This window comes from Pistacia vera, unplaced genomic scaffold (assembly GCF_008641045.1).
Source record: "Pistacia vera cultivar Batoury unplaced genomic scaffold, PisVer_v2 Contig4, whole genome shotgun sequence".
Classification (NCBI taxonomy): Eukaryota; Viridiplantae; Streptophyta; class Magnoliopsida; order Sapindales; family Anacardiaceae; genus Pistacia; species Pistacia vera.
The window spans coordinates 945313-960542 of NW_022196223.1; the positions used below are offsets into that span (position 1 = coordinate 945313).

Below are 15230 nucleotides of genomic sequence, written 5' to 3' on the forward strand. Positions count from 1 at the left end.
CCGACCTGAATGGGATGAGCTCGGCACGGGACTCTTGGCGAACACGATCTCGTGCATTTCCCCGCCTAAGCGACCTAACAATCTTCACCCTAACGAGCTGGATCCGATGGACGCTCCTTCCTGTGCCTTAGAGATTTAATGAACCTGGTTCTGCGCTGTCAGGCGCTCTGCACGCACTGAAGTGTTTGTCAGACACATTAAATGCATCGTGTGCTGACTCGACGCCGTTTTGATAGCACCAGTTACGCAGCGCATTCGAAACGACGACTATTATCGCGGCATTTAATGCGACGTGGGGCGCATTTAATGCGGGGAGAGAGAGTGGGCTGTCGTTTCAGTTTCGAGGGGAGGTAACCGTCGATTCGCATTTCATATAAAAACTCGCATTTTTCAGATGAGGTCACCGAAATTTCTTTTGTTTCGAGTGACAAACCTTCGCAAACCAGAAACCACTCTTTTCCGATCGGCGCTTCTCAGGCAACTGAAACGAGTTTCGACCTCGGTCACTCATCCCAGATGGTAAGATTTTCTTCTTCTCTCTTTTTTTTTGGATTTGCTTGATTGGGCGATGGCGTTGAGTCTCCTGGTGTTTCACCAGAGACGCGACCCTGTCATTGGATTCGAGCCGTTGACGACGGCTCGAGTTATTGTTAGGGTTCAAGAATTTGCCCCCTGCCGCTGCTCGGGGCAAACACGAAGGCCTAAATGACCGTGTCTGTCGATGTTGCAGACTGGAATGGAACCGTCAACATCCAGACCCGAGGAAGGAGCCAGCTCATCCTCGCGGGGAGCTCCCGAGGACGCGTCCCTGGACATTTTTCGGTCCTCACCTCAGAGGAATTCGATAGGATTAAACGGCAGTTTGACGTCCGCGATCTCTGAAGAGATCTTTAAGGGTGGAGGGAGGATTCCCTTCCATCCTTTTATCAGGTCGGTCCTGGATCACTTCGAGATCGCGCCAATGCAGCTAACGCCAAACGCGTACGTCATCGCTGTCGCGATGTACATAGCGTGCTGCGAAAGCGGCTTGGGTGAGCCAACGGTAGTGGAGCTCGGCATCGCCTACTATCTCAAAAAGAGCAGGGACAAGGACTCGTACTATTTGTCTCGGCGACCTACCATTGCTGCGGGGATACACAGCTATCCCAGCAACGCGGGGGCCTACGAGACCAAGTTTTTTCTTCTTTTGCTATGACGGCTACTGCCGCTTTCAGGACCCAAGTAGGTTTTTCTTCGCTGGGTCTATTATCTGCTCGCATGATCTGTAGTAACGACCTGCTTTCTTTTGCAGTTAACAGAACGACCAGCCAAAATTCACTCGCCGACCTAAACAGGCTCGTATCCTTTGGAGTACTGGACGAGGAGAGCTGGGACGCGAGGAGGCTTGTGACGACCGCGAACTTGCGGAAATACAGGTTTTTCAGTGACAAGGCATCTTTAGAACCCCCAGAAGGTAAGTTATATTGGTTCCCTTCTGGTCGTAGAACGATTTCGTTTACTAACGAACTTAAATGCAGAAACGATGCCTCCAAAGGAGTCCGGGTAGCCCCGCCGAGAACCATTCGTCTTTCCTCGATCGAGGAGCGAGAGGGCGGCCAAAGCTGCTCGTCCTATCCCGGCACAGCCGATGCGAACAGTCCAGGCTTCCCAGCCCCGTCCTGTGCAAGGAGCGACCAAGACGGAACGTGCCGCTCAGGCGCCAACTGCTCGCCCAAAGCGGAAGGCTCCGGCCCAGAGGTCGAAGAAGAGGAAGCAGATTTAGCCCGAAGAGTCGGAGATTGAATCTGAGGGAGAGCCTCTGAGGTCGCGCCAGGAATCCAGGAGGTCGGGCAAGGAGCCCGTGAGCGAGGCGGTCGCTGGCGACAAGGCGAAGGACGCACCTGTTCTAGACTCATTGGGGAGTCTGCCCGAGTACCTGCAGCCGATCGTCTATGGCCTGCTCGAGTGCGAGTTATCGGAGTCGTACGACGAATTTGCAGATACGGGCGATGACCTGATGGCCACGTGGTTCCAGCATCTGAGCAAGGTAAACTAGCTGTACTTGAAATTTCATTTTGATTTATTTCTAACTCGTATCCTGCTCGCAGGGGTTGCTTGCGATGAGGATGTCCATGGAAAAGACGCGGCTGGGGGCCGCAAAGGGGACGAGCGACCTGCAGGAGGAGGTCGCGAAGCTGAAGCAGAGTTTGGAGTCCGTTGAAGCGGAAAGAACCCAAGCGTTCGAGGCGGCGAACAGGTATCTGAACCAAAAGGACGCTGCTCAACGAACAGTGGACTTCCAGAGGGCGGAGCTCGATCGACGTGCAGAGGAAGTCAGAGAACTTCAAAAGACAACCGCTAGGCTCTCTAGTGAGGTCAGAGAAAAGGACCAGGAGCTCCAGGCGACCTTCGCACGGGCTCAGCGAGCTGAAGAAGATAGGGAGGCCTCCGAGCAGGAAAGGCTAGCTCTTGAAGCCGAGCTCCAGGAGAGTCGGGCGAGAGTCGCTTCTCTGACTGATGAAATGCAGAATCAGTCCGAGGAGATAGAGGAGAAGGCTGCGGACTGGGCAATCGGGTCCATCTACACCCTGCAAGCAAGGAACCCTGAGTTGAACTTGTCCGACCTCCCAGAGGGTTGGCAGGCGACCTTGCGGATCATGGTCGAGGAGGACGACCAGACTGCCACGGCCGCCCAGGGACCCGACCAGGCAGGTGGCTCTGGCTCGAAGGATCTTCCCGATCAGCCTTAGTGCTAATAGTTGCTCCCATTGTAATCGAGTCTTGACTTTTTGTACATAAATGAAGACATATTTTCTTTACAATTGCAGTTCGTTTCGTTCATATATATGTATACTTTACAATTGCGATTTACATGAGCGATTACATATAAATTCTTACACGCGAACAGAACACATGCGAACTGTTTTGAGCGAACAAAGTAATACTTGAAAAGAAATTAGCAAAAACTGAGAGCTGAGTTCGGGATTACTGATAGTATGGCCAGAGGTGCTCGGCATTCCAAGCTCGGGGTACTTTGGAACCGTTCAATCTTTTGAGATGGTAAGTCCCCGGTCTGATCACTTTGTCGACTCGGTATGGACCTTCCCAGTTAGGTCCTAGTACCCCCGCACTCGGCTCTCTGGTCCCGAGGAGAACTTTTTTAAGTACAAGGTCCCCAACCTGGAAATCTCTTGGCTTGACCTTTGAGTTGAAGAACCTCTTTGTCCGCTGCTGGTAGGCTGCTATCCTTAGCGAAGCCTTGTTGCGGTGTTCTTCGACCAGATCCAAACTGGCTCTCATAAGCGCTTCGTTTTCGTCCTCACTGTACAGATCCCTCCGAAGAGAACCGGTCCCGACCTCTACAGGGATCATCGCTTCGCAGCCATAGGCTAGCAAAAATGGGGTTTCCGAGGTGGAGGTCCTTGGAGTTGTCCTGTACGCCCATAAGACTTCGGGGAGGTCGTCAGCCCAATTTCCTTTGGCTGCCTCGAGCTTGGCCTTCAGAGTGTGCTTGATGGTCTTGTTGACTGCTTCGACTTGGCCATTCGCTTGTGGTCTGGCGACTGAGGCAAATTTTTTATGGATGCCCAGCTCGTCGCAAAACTGCTTGAACTCCTTATTATCGAACTGCTTCCCATTATCTGAGATAAGGGTGTGAGGAATTCCGTAGCGGCACACTATGTTCTAAAAAATGAAGTCTTTCAGCTTTCTGGTCGTGATCGCGGCTAGTGGCTCGGCTTCGACCCATTTTGTGAAATAGTCTACCGCGACCACGGCATACTTAACCCATCCCTTTCCTACTGGCATAGGGCCGATAAGGTCGATCCCCCACATGGAAAATGGCCAGTGGCTAGACATAGTAATCAGCTCGTGAGATGGGGCTCGCGGAATGTTCGCGAACCGCTGGCATTTGTCACACTTCTTGACAAAGTTGTGCGCATCTTCTTGGATTCAGGGCCAATAATATCCCTGACGAACAACCTTGTTCACAAGAGATCGAGCTGCTGTGTGGTTACCACAGATCCCTTCATGAATTTCCCTCATGATGTAGTCTGCTTCTTCATTGGTTACACATCGGAGGAGAGGGACACTGAATCCTCTCTTGTATAGCTGATCTCCGATGAGTGTGAAACGAGCAGACCTTACTCGTAGGACTCTTGCTTCGACCTTGTCGCTAGGCAAGGTCCCATCCTTGAGGTACTGGACAATGGGAGTCATCCAGGAATCTGACTAAACCACGCTCACGGCCTGTTCGCTCGAGCTGATAGTCGGAGCACTGGACAGGAATGCTATCAGGAGCCTCAGAATCTAATGACGAGGCTATCTTTGCCAGGGCGTCCGCTATAGAGTTGCTCTCCCTAGGGATTTGAGTGATTTCAAAGTGCTTAAACAACCCCAAAGAGACCTTAGCTTCTTTCAGGTAGCGGACCATGTTCTCTTCCTTAGCTTGGTATTCCCCTAGGATCTGGTTGACGACCAACATAGAGTCGCTATAAATACTGATCACGGTTGCACCCATTTCTTTGGCGAGTCGCAACCCGGCGAGCAGAGCTTCGTATTCGGACTCATTGTTGGTCGCTTTAAACCCGAACCTGAGAATACCATGAATTCGAGCCCCCTCGGGGCTCACCAGGAGAAGACCCGCACCTGCTCTTTTCCTGTTTGATGACCCGTCGACGTTGAGGTTCCAGGTCGATAGGTTCTGAATAGCTTCTTGCCCGACTTCGCTAGACTGTTGCTCGCTCAGGAGATAGGAAAATTCCGAGATGAAGTCTACAACAGCCTGCCCTTTGATGGTCGACCTGGGCGTATACTTTAGGTCAAACTGGCTCAGCTCTATGGCCCATTTAAGCAGTTTACCCGAGGCCTCCGGTTTCTGGAGGACCTGCCTGAGAGGGTAACTTGTCATTACGTTGATTGTATGGGCATGGAAGTAAGGTCGCAGCTTTCTGGACACGACCAGCAGGGCAAAAGCTAGTCGTTCCATTTCCAGGTACCGCATCTCGGCATCCGATAGACGCTTACTTGCATAATATACCGGCCACTGAGCTTTTTCCTCTTCCCAGATTAAAGCTGCGCTAACTGCAAACTGAGACACGGACAAGTAGATGAGCAGGATTTCCTGCAGAAGAGGCTTAGAGAGGAGAGGTGGCTTCCCAATATGCTCTTTTATACTCCGGAATGCCTGCTCGCATTCGAAAGTCCACTCGAATTTCCTATTGGCTTTCAGAACATTGAAGAATGGTAAACAGCAGTCTGTCAACCTTGATATGAAACGACTTAGTGCCGCTATTCGCCCGTTCAGAGTCATGACCTGCTTTTTACTGGTCGGGCTCTCCATATCGAGCAGAGCTTGAATCTTTTCGGGGTTTATTTCTATGCCCCGCTGATTGACCATATATCCTAGGAACTTCCCTAACGATACCCCGAACGAACATTTGAGAGGGTTCAGCTTCATCCTGTAGAGCCAGAGTATGTCAAACATCTCAGCGAGATGCGTAATATGCTCTGAGGCGACGTGGGATTTGACCAGCATATCGTCCACATAGACCTCCATTGTCCTCCCGATCTGGTCGGAGAAAATTCGGTTGACCAACCTCTGATAGGTTGCTCCTGCATTCTTAAGGCCGAAGGGCATGACTTTGTAACAGTACAGCCCCCGGTCCGTTATGAAGGTCGTATGCTCCTCATCCGGTTTATACATCGGGATTTGATTGTATCCCGAATATGCATCCATGAAGCTTAACAGCTCGTGCCCCGAGGTGGCATCAACGAGCTGGTCGATTCTTGGTAAGGGGAAGCTGTCTTTTGGGCAAGCTTTGTTCAGGTCGCTGAAGTCCACGCAGGTCCGCCACTTGCCATTTTGCTTCTTTACCAGGACCGGGTTGGCAACCCAGGTCGGGTAGAGAGCCTCGCGAACAGATCCATTTCGGAGAAGGTTCTCCACTTCTGACTTTAATGCGGTGTACCGCTTTGGATCCATCGCCCTCCTCTTTTGGCAAACTGGCTTGGCTTCACTGCTGACGTTTAGCGGATGGCAAATAATGTTCGGGCTGATCCCGACCATATCTGCATGCGACCAGGCGAACACATCAATGTTCTCCCTCAAGAAGCTTACTAGCTCGGAAGCGAGCTGAGGATTGAGACAGCTTCCGATCTTTAGCACTCGGCTCGACTCTTTTGGATCAACCAAAACTTCGGACAGATCCTCCACCGGGCCGCTCGTAGGGATTTCCTGAATCCGTGAATCTATATTATCCTCCGCCAGACCAGGCTGTGGCTCGATCCGGCTGATCGCCATAGCTTGGCGGGGTGCACACTGCGAAATGCCCTTTCCTTTATCGGCCATTTGGACCGATTTTATATAGCATTCGGGAGATGCGTTTTGCGATCCGCTTACCTCCCCTATCCCCGTTGGAGTGGGAAACTTCATCTTGAGATGATAAATGGAAGTAAATGCCCTGAAAGTTCTCAGTAGAGGTCGCCCTAAGATTCCATTGAAGGCCGATGGGCAGTCCACGACCAAGAATTCTGTAACCCTAGTCACCTCGTCGTAGTCACCGAGCGTGACTGGGAGCTGGATTGTTCCGCTGGGGATCAGGTGATCCCCTGTAAAACCGTACATAGGCATCGAGGCTGGCTTCAGGTCGGCCTCGGCCAGGTTCATTCTATCGAAAGCGGATTTGAACAGAATGTTCACAGCACTTCCGTTGTCCACAAGCATTCTGTAGACATTATGACACCCTATCAGGGGCGTGATTACCAGAGCATCCTCGGGAGGATGGTGCAAGCGAGCTACCTCCTTCTCGCAGAAGGAGATTGGTTCCTCTTTTCTGGCTTTCTGAGGTCGCTGCGAAGTATTCATTACCCTGATCGGGTCATGGTGCGCTTCGCGAGCATATCTTTCCTGCGCTCCTCGCGTGTTTCCAGCGAGGTCGGGCCTCCGAAAATTATGTTAACACTATCATACCCGCTTGCTGATCACGGCGCTTTTTCTTTCGCTCCCCTTGGCTTTCTTTTGGAGAGTCGTCAATGTACTCCTTGAAGTGCCCCTTCTTGATGAGCTGTTCGATAGCCTGCTTTAGGGCTCGGCATTCATCGGTGTGGTGCCCATTGTCCCGATGGTAACGGCAGTACTTTTTGCTGTTTTTGGCCGTAGCAGGGGTTTTCATGGGTTCGGGCTCACCGAGCAGGCTGGCCTCCTCGGATTTATCGAGGTTCGCAGATACGGACACATTCAGCGGAGTATATTGAGCCTCGTCGCGGTCGCGACGAGGAACAGGGGCATAGGACTTTTTCGGCTCGTAGCGGGGTTTCTTCCCTTTTCGCCGATCGTCAGTGACTCCTTTGCGATCAGCTCGCCTGTTATCTCCCCGACCAGGCGTACTACTGGAAGTGCCGTGATCACGACGGCGGAGTGCCGCCAGCGAATTCTCTATCCGGAGATACTTTTCTGCCAGGTTATAGAACCTGGTGAGGGAAATGTCGTCCTCAGCCTGCAGTTCTTTCCACAGGTCGGTTTGCGGGCGAACTCCAGCTATTATAAGGGTTCGGATGGACTCTTCTGGAGCGTGAGCCACTTTATTGAGTTCCCTGTAGAAACGATCAATGTAAGACTGCAGGGATTCGTCTCTTTCTTGCCTTATGTTGCTGAGGTAGCTCAAAGGCATTGAAAATTTTCGGTTGGCTTGGAAATGCCGCAGGAACGTCGTGCTCATCTGAGGCCACGAACTGATCGATCCCACTGGGAGCGACCTTAACCACCGTTTGGCGTGAGAAGTCAGCGTCACGGCCAAACAACGACATTTCGCGAGGTCCGAAACCTGGTGGAGCTCCATCAGGTCGTTGAACTCATATAAATGATCCTACGGGTCATAGTTTCCATCAAACGGTCGCATATCTGGCATTCTGAACCCTGGTGGAAGTGGAGCAGCTAGCACTTCAGGAGAAATGGGGATGTTGAGGCGACCTGCCCCTGTTCGTTTTGCTGCTCCCTTAACCTGTCTAGAGCTCGCTGCAACTCCTCAATTTGTGGTAACGGAGCCAACCCAGGGTTGCATTCACCCATGCGAGCCCGGCCTTCCCGATTGCGGTTCAGGAGAGTTTGGAGGTCGGATCCCTCCTCGCCTCGGCCGATATTTCCAGCCGCGCTTGACACACGCTGACTAGAGGCGTGTGAAGGCGATATGTTGTGCGGGGCATTTTCACGACCCTGACGGTGGTACGAACCGCCCCGCGAGGTGTGGGGGCCACCCGTATGGGAACGATCGGGATCGTTCTGCTAGTGGTGATCAGAATCATCGCACCTAGTATTTTCGCTTGGGTTTGCCTGCGACGTGGCATAGGACAGCTCGGGGTTTACTTTTTCACCGAGTCTCAGCTTTGCCGACACCCTGCTCGTGGCGCCTTTTGTATTCGCTGGCCCTTGGGAGCCCGTAGGCTTATTTTTTGCCACTTGCTTACCCTTGCGCTTACGCGCTGCAGTGCTCACGGCACGGGCTATAACCCTTTGCAGCACTTTCGCGAGACCTGCAGGCGTTTTTGGCGGTTGTACCGCTCCGGCTGTCGAAGAAGACATGCCATAGTCCAAACGGTCCAACCTCTGGTTGACCGTCTGGAGAGTATTGTCGAACCTCTCCAGGTAGCTTCTGATAGCAGGGTCTAGCTGCGGAGCTGCTGGGGTATTCCCAACGGTATTTTGCGAAACTGGAGGTATGTTGGAAGGGGTGTCCCTCTGGGCCTGGGGGACTCCTTCAGCATGCTGGTTCACCTGCTCAGGTTCAGATTGGCGGGCCATTGTAGCTGTGAGACCAGTAGGTCAAAGATTCTCCTGATGAAGGGTAGACACTAAATCAGCCCTCCTTCTAGCGCCAAACTGTTGATGCTCGGGTTTGGCACCAACAAAATTATCACATGCGTAAGGTTGATTGGCTGTTAAATACACGTGAAAATGGAATATATAAAGCGAAATAAATGCAAAAGAAGTTTTTTAAGTGGTTCGGATGCTAAGGTAGCAAGTCCTACGTCCACTGACTTGTATTGACATTAGCGTGGGTCAGGTCGCGACAGCGGACTAACTTACAAAAGAGTTGGAAAGAGTAAATGTGTTTACAGGAGAGAGAGAGAGTTTTTCTCAGTATGAAAATGGCCGAATCCCCTTAATGAAGGGGTCTTTTTCATTTTATATCAAACTGAAGCGTGTAATCATCATTAAATCCATGGGTTGGTGTGATTGTCAGGATATAATCCGGCTTTACGTCCCATTTTCCTTTTCCCAAGCTGACTTCGCACGACTTATTGCAGGGAAATGGACGCGTGTGAGCTCCATATTATTTGGCAGGTCTGACGTGTGCGTGTTGCCCTGACGGGAGCAGGTCACCCTTCACGTGACTTTCCCACGTCAGCCCTTTATTTTCCCAGGCATAACATATTTAGAGCCTCAAACACTGTACTCGGTACAAGAATTTTGCTTTAACAACATTGTATATTCATCAAAAATAAGCCACAAAAATGTTTTGAAGTTCATCGGATGCTGTTTGGAGACTGAAACTCCCATTCTAGTTTTTGAATGGGTAGAAAATTACTCTCTTGATGATCATATTCACCGCTGTCATGAACTCAATTCTGCGCCTTTATTATGGAGGCATAGGTTGAAGATTGCAATGGAAATCGCTAATGCAGTGGCATATATTCACTTTGGACTCCCCAGACCAATTGTTTTTAGAGACATCAAGCCTTCAAATATCTTGTTAGATGAGCATTATGTTTCTAAACTCAATAATTTTTCATTATCAGCTCCTATTCCAGAAGGTGAAACCCACGTAAGAAATGATCCCCTAACTAGGACAATGGATTACATTGCACCAGAGTCCTTTTATACAAATGAATGTGACGAGAAGTGCGATGTTTATAGTTTTGGTATAGTACTACTTGAGCTTTTCACTGGACAGAAAATCCGTCGTCTTGTGGGAGAAGATGAATATTTTACAATGTTAATAGACTGTATGGTTAACCGCATTGGAGATGATATTACAGTTGAATATTTTTGGGCTACCTACGTAAAGAAACATGTCGACAACAATACATTTAATGAGATAGTAGATCCTATTATTACCGGAGAAGGATCATGTCCCGGGAAAGAGCAGCAGTTGCAGACTTTTATAGATCTTGTCGTTAAATGTCTAAACACACCAGAAGAAAGGCCAACGATGATTGATGTGGCAAAGCAACTCAGGCAAATTTATCGATCTGCTACAAATTAAATATGTCTTGTTGAGATTGGCGCCTCTATATATGTTGTTGGTATTTCATGTCTTCATTTCCCAATGTAGAAGTTGTAATCTTAATGTAATATAAACAGAAGTAGATAAGTAATGATCAGTGACACTATTTTTCTTTATGATGTCTTGCCCTATATAACTCCAAACCACATTGGTTATCATTTACATATGAGCGCCAACCTTTAAGAATATATCTATATATATTGAAAGCATTTCAAGATTTGGTGGGTCGATCCTGTGAGTTCATACTTGAGAAAATTCATGCATTCAGAGAAGGAACCTGAGGAGACAACATTTATGATGAGGAATGGTGAAATTTTACAAAGAAAGTTGATAGTCTCTTTTAATGGAAAATGTAATCCACTTCGTAGTTTCTTTGTTGAAGATCTCAAATTAGCAACAAACAACTACGATACACAGAAGGTTACCGCAAATGAATATGAAGTTGATTACGAATTGTACAAGGGTTTTCTGGAGGAGCGCCAAATTACTGTCATGAAGTATGAATCCGCTGATACACCGAAAGATTGTTTTAACAATATTGTATTTGCCATCACAAATGATTCATAAAAATATATTGAAATTGATGGGATGTTGCTTGGAGACTCAAATTCCCACTCTGGTTTTTGAATTTGCTGAGTATGGTTCTCTTGCCGATCGAATTTATCGTCCTTATCAACCCCCATTTAAGCCTCTAATGTTAACACATAGATTGAAGATTGCAATGGATATAGCTAATGCAGTCACATATCTCCAATGTTGGATTTTCTAGGCCTATCGTTTTTCGAAGTATCAAACCCTTGAGTATCTTATTCCATGAACAATATGTTGCGAAATTGTTGGATTTTTCACTATCCAAGTCTAATCCAGAAGGTGAAACCCACGTTAAAGATAGTGTGATAGGAGAATTTGAATTTGTTGCATCGGAGTATCTCACTACAGGTCATTGCAACGAGAAAAGTGATGCTTATAGTTTTGGAGCATTATTGCTAGCACTTTTTACCGGACAAAGGATTACTTATCTCTCATGTCTTAAAACTAGTGATAAACATTCGTTATGGGAATGTGTGGATAAGTATTTCAAACAAAGTAGTGTTAATAAGGTAGAAGATCCTATAATTGTTATAGACGTATCGTTCCCTGGAAAAGAACAACAATTACGAGTTTTCACAGAGCTTGCCTTTAAATGTCTTTCTGAATCAGCAGAAGAAAGGCCAATAATGATAGATGTGGCATAACAACTCAGACAAATGTATCGTTCTGGCATGCAAATTTAATATGTATATGCATTTTTTATGCAGCTTGTTATACAATATCTTGTCTAAATTTCCCATGATAGCAAGTGCAACTTTTCATTGATTTTAGTTTCTGTCATTTACAATTGACTTTCTCTGCAACTCCACATCACTAAAAGCTTAGTCAACAATCCACTAGACAAAAATTTCCTGGAGCCAACTTTGAAAATTCCATGATTATGAAAAGTAGACTACATTTAGTAATTAAATCATATATAGTTGACTGATATACAAGACCTCCCTACTTCCAAGAAACATCGCTTCTAGTTATGTAAAATCAGCTTCAGATTCAGTTTATTTTTTTATATATATGTAAGTGCCAATTGCGGAGTTCTCTCAAATTCATTGTTCTATTTTCTTCATGTCAATACTTGAATTAGCCATTAACAGGTACATAAACCTTTTAGCCTGATTGATGTAAATATTTACTGTAACTGCTATGTATGAACTCTTATAATGTAGTTAGCATATTTTCCCTTTTCTTCACATTCGACAGTGATCTTGGTTGAGAAGAATCCGTTAATTTCCTTGCAAACAGATGAAACAGTTTGAACTATAGCCAGTTTTATATGTATAAATTAATATATTTATTGGGGTTTTATACAGGATATAGATGATTTCCTGTTTGAGGAAAAGAAAGAACTTACAAAACACAGATGAATGAGTATTCTTGATGAAGAATGGCCAAATTTTACTGGAAAGGTTGATTGCCTCTTGTAATGGTAAATGTAATCTTATTCACGGTTTCTCTGCTAACGAGCTCAAGAATGCAACAGACAACTATGACCTACAAAAAGTTATAAGAGATGGATATGTCTATAAATTGTACAAAGGTGCTCTAAAGGACCACACAATAGCTATTGTGAAGTTCAATGACATTCTGGATGAATGTGAAGATTGTTTCAATAACATTGTATTTTCATCGCGGATGAGTATCTGCACAAATGTTTTGAAGTTGATTGGATGCTTTAGAGACTCGAATTCCCATTCTGGTTTTTGAACCTGTGCAGTTTGGCACTCTTGCTGATCATATTTACCATCAACCCCATTTTGAGCCTTTAGTAGTCACAAAGGCTCAAAATTGCAATGGTGATAGCTAATGCAGTTGCCTATCTAGCTATCTCCATTTTGGATTCCCCAGGCCTATTGTGTTTTGAAATATCAAACCATCAAGAATCTTTCTCAATGAAAATTACGTTGCCAAACTGTTTGATTTTCACTTTCTCTGACTATTCCAGAAGGTGAAACCCACATAAATGATGTGGTGGTAGGAACAGTGGGATATATTGCTCCAGAGCTTAGTTAGTAAATACAGGTACAGCAAAAAAAGGGTATGGAATTTTACGGGTATAATATGGCAAACGGTAAAAAATACGTTTATAAAAATTTAGTCATAAAATTCGGATACGGGAAAAATACGTTACGGGTATATATGGGTTTAATATGGTGCATTGTCAATAATACGTTTTGAAAAATAGGGCAATATCAATCTTAGTTTTAACACTTTTATGGACTACCTAGTTAAAATCAATGTAGCATTTCAAATGCAAAGTATTCAATTAACCAATAACACAAATACATTATATATAACTGATATTCAAATTATAGTCTTCAGACTCAAACATAATATTTAGCCAAGATTCAACTATAGTGTCAAACCAAACACATAAGTCATAACAAAACCAAAATTCAAAGTCAAATGCATGAAAGCTTAGGGGTGGCAATATGATTTTACTATATTTTGTTGGGAAGAAGTTTTTAAATAACAGTCAACTGGATGCAGTATCAAATAAGATCTTCTGAGATGTATCAGTGATAAGAATTCATAATATCTATATATTTTTTATATTTCCTCACGTTTTAATGGTTATAAATGCTTAAATCTTGGATTTTGATTATGTTTCGTATTTTTTGGAGCAGATTAAAGAGTTAAATCAAATTGAATTCAAAATCAAGAGATTTGGAGAGAAAAAATTAGAGCTCAAAAAGAGATACAATCCAGAAGCGGATTTTGCTTAAAGCGTGGGCACGTCCTGTTTTCCCAGAATGTTCACAAAAGCAGTCAGCAGATAAAGCGTGGGCGCGCCTTACTGGTTCCGAGGTTTTTGACCTAGGGTTACGAATTTGTTGGAGAAAAAGATATGTATGACAGCTGGAAAGATTTATTTACCCATTCTTAATCTTTAGGATTTGCTAAGACTCCTTATTAAGGTGAGATTTGCTTTTAATTAGTTTCCTGATCTAGATAGGGTAACTATTATTAGATGGAGTTATAAATAGGGAGATTATTCACAAGAAAAATGGATCTATCTCCTCTCTCTCTCTCTTCTCTTTTCTTTAGGCGTTCTTTTAATTATGAGTAGCTAAATACTTTTCTTCCAACTGAGGGATAATTGAAGTTTTGGTTCTTCAAGAATTGTGATATCTAATTAATTTTCAGTGTTCTTTTATTTCTTCACTATTTATATATCTTCTATGTTTATTAACAATTATTGTCTTGATTGATTGATGCAAAAGGCCCGTTGTTCAATTATCAGGTTAATAAATTGTCATTTAGAACTTTAAATCCGTAATTGTTTAAATGTTCTAATATTAGTGGTAAAATAACATAGTTGATTATAGAGAGATTTTCGATTTATGTTATGAAGATAGATAATCTAGTCTAAATAAATCGAGCTTGTGTATTTATTTATTGGCTAGATTTGGTAGTCTCTCTAATTATTAATGTTGTCGATAGATTAAATCCTAAGAGCCTGTTTAGGGTTGTTTATTAACAAGGAAAGTAATCAAGAGCTTGTTTTGGTTATCGAGAAAGTAAGGAGAGATAGGTTGTTAGAACTTGTTAATAACCATAACCAATTTAGTGAAGAATAGAAGATTTTATCCTTGTATCTGTGATCAATTCTCTGAACCAATTCTGAAATTAAACCTTCGGTTGGATATTTGCTTGATATTGATTTCTCCTTAATTTTTAGTTGATTATAATTGCTTTCTTTTTATTTCACTTCGAAATTTCAAAACCCCATTTTCTTTATTTTAATTTTCATTAAAATAAATCTACCAAATCTCTGTTGATACAACCTTGCTTATCACTGTTACAATTTGTATTTTTTTTAGATTGAGAATTTTATTATTTGTTGGATTCGACACCCACCAATCAGTCCAATCAAATTAAATTGCAAATAAATTTCTTTTTTTTATTCGATTTACTTTATTTGCTTCCATGTCTCAAACGTGCTATCCATGATATTATTACTTCAGATCTTATTAGGAAAAGAAAATAAAAGATTAAGCAAATAGAATACTACTATAAAAAGGACTGAAATTTTAGTGTTGAAAATAGAAAATTCCAGCAATTAAAGCAATCTACTTATAGCAATGCTTAACCAGAATTATCCCATTATTAAACCTATCAATTACTATAACAAAAACATAATTTAATTGTTTCTTTGATATTTTTAAATAAAAAATAATTATTTAAAATAATATTTTTTTTAACTTATCCTTCAAAATCATTGAGAAAGTTCAAAAAAAAAAAATTACTAAAAAAAATAGCCGAGAATCAAGAATAAAAATATATTATAATTTTAGTTTTACCTTTTCCCATGTTGAGGACATTACATGTGGGGCCATAGTTGCCACATGGCACTATGGCTGAACATGTTGGGTTAAAGTT

The 15230-nt window shown here is 44.4% G+C and overlaps 1 pseudogene; it reads left to right on the plus strand.

Annotated features, from left to right (window-relative positions):
- Positions 1-12227: 12227 nt before the first annotated feature.
- On the plus strand, positions 12228-12860 carry LOC116141498 (annotated as a pseudogene).
- Positions 12861-15230: the final 2370 nt, after the last annotated feature.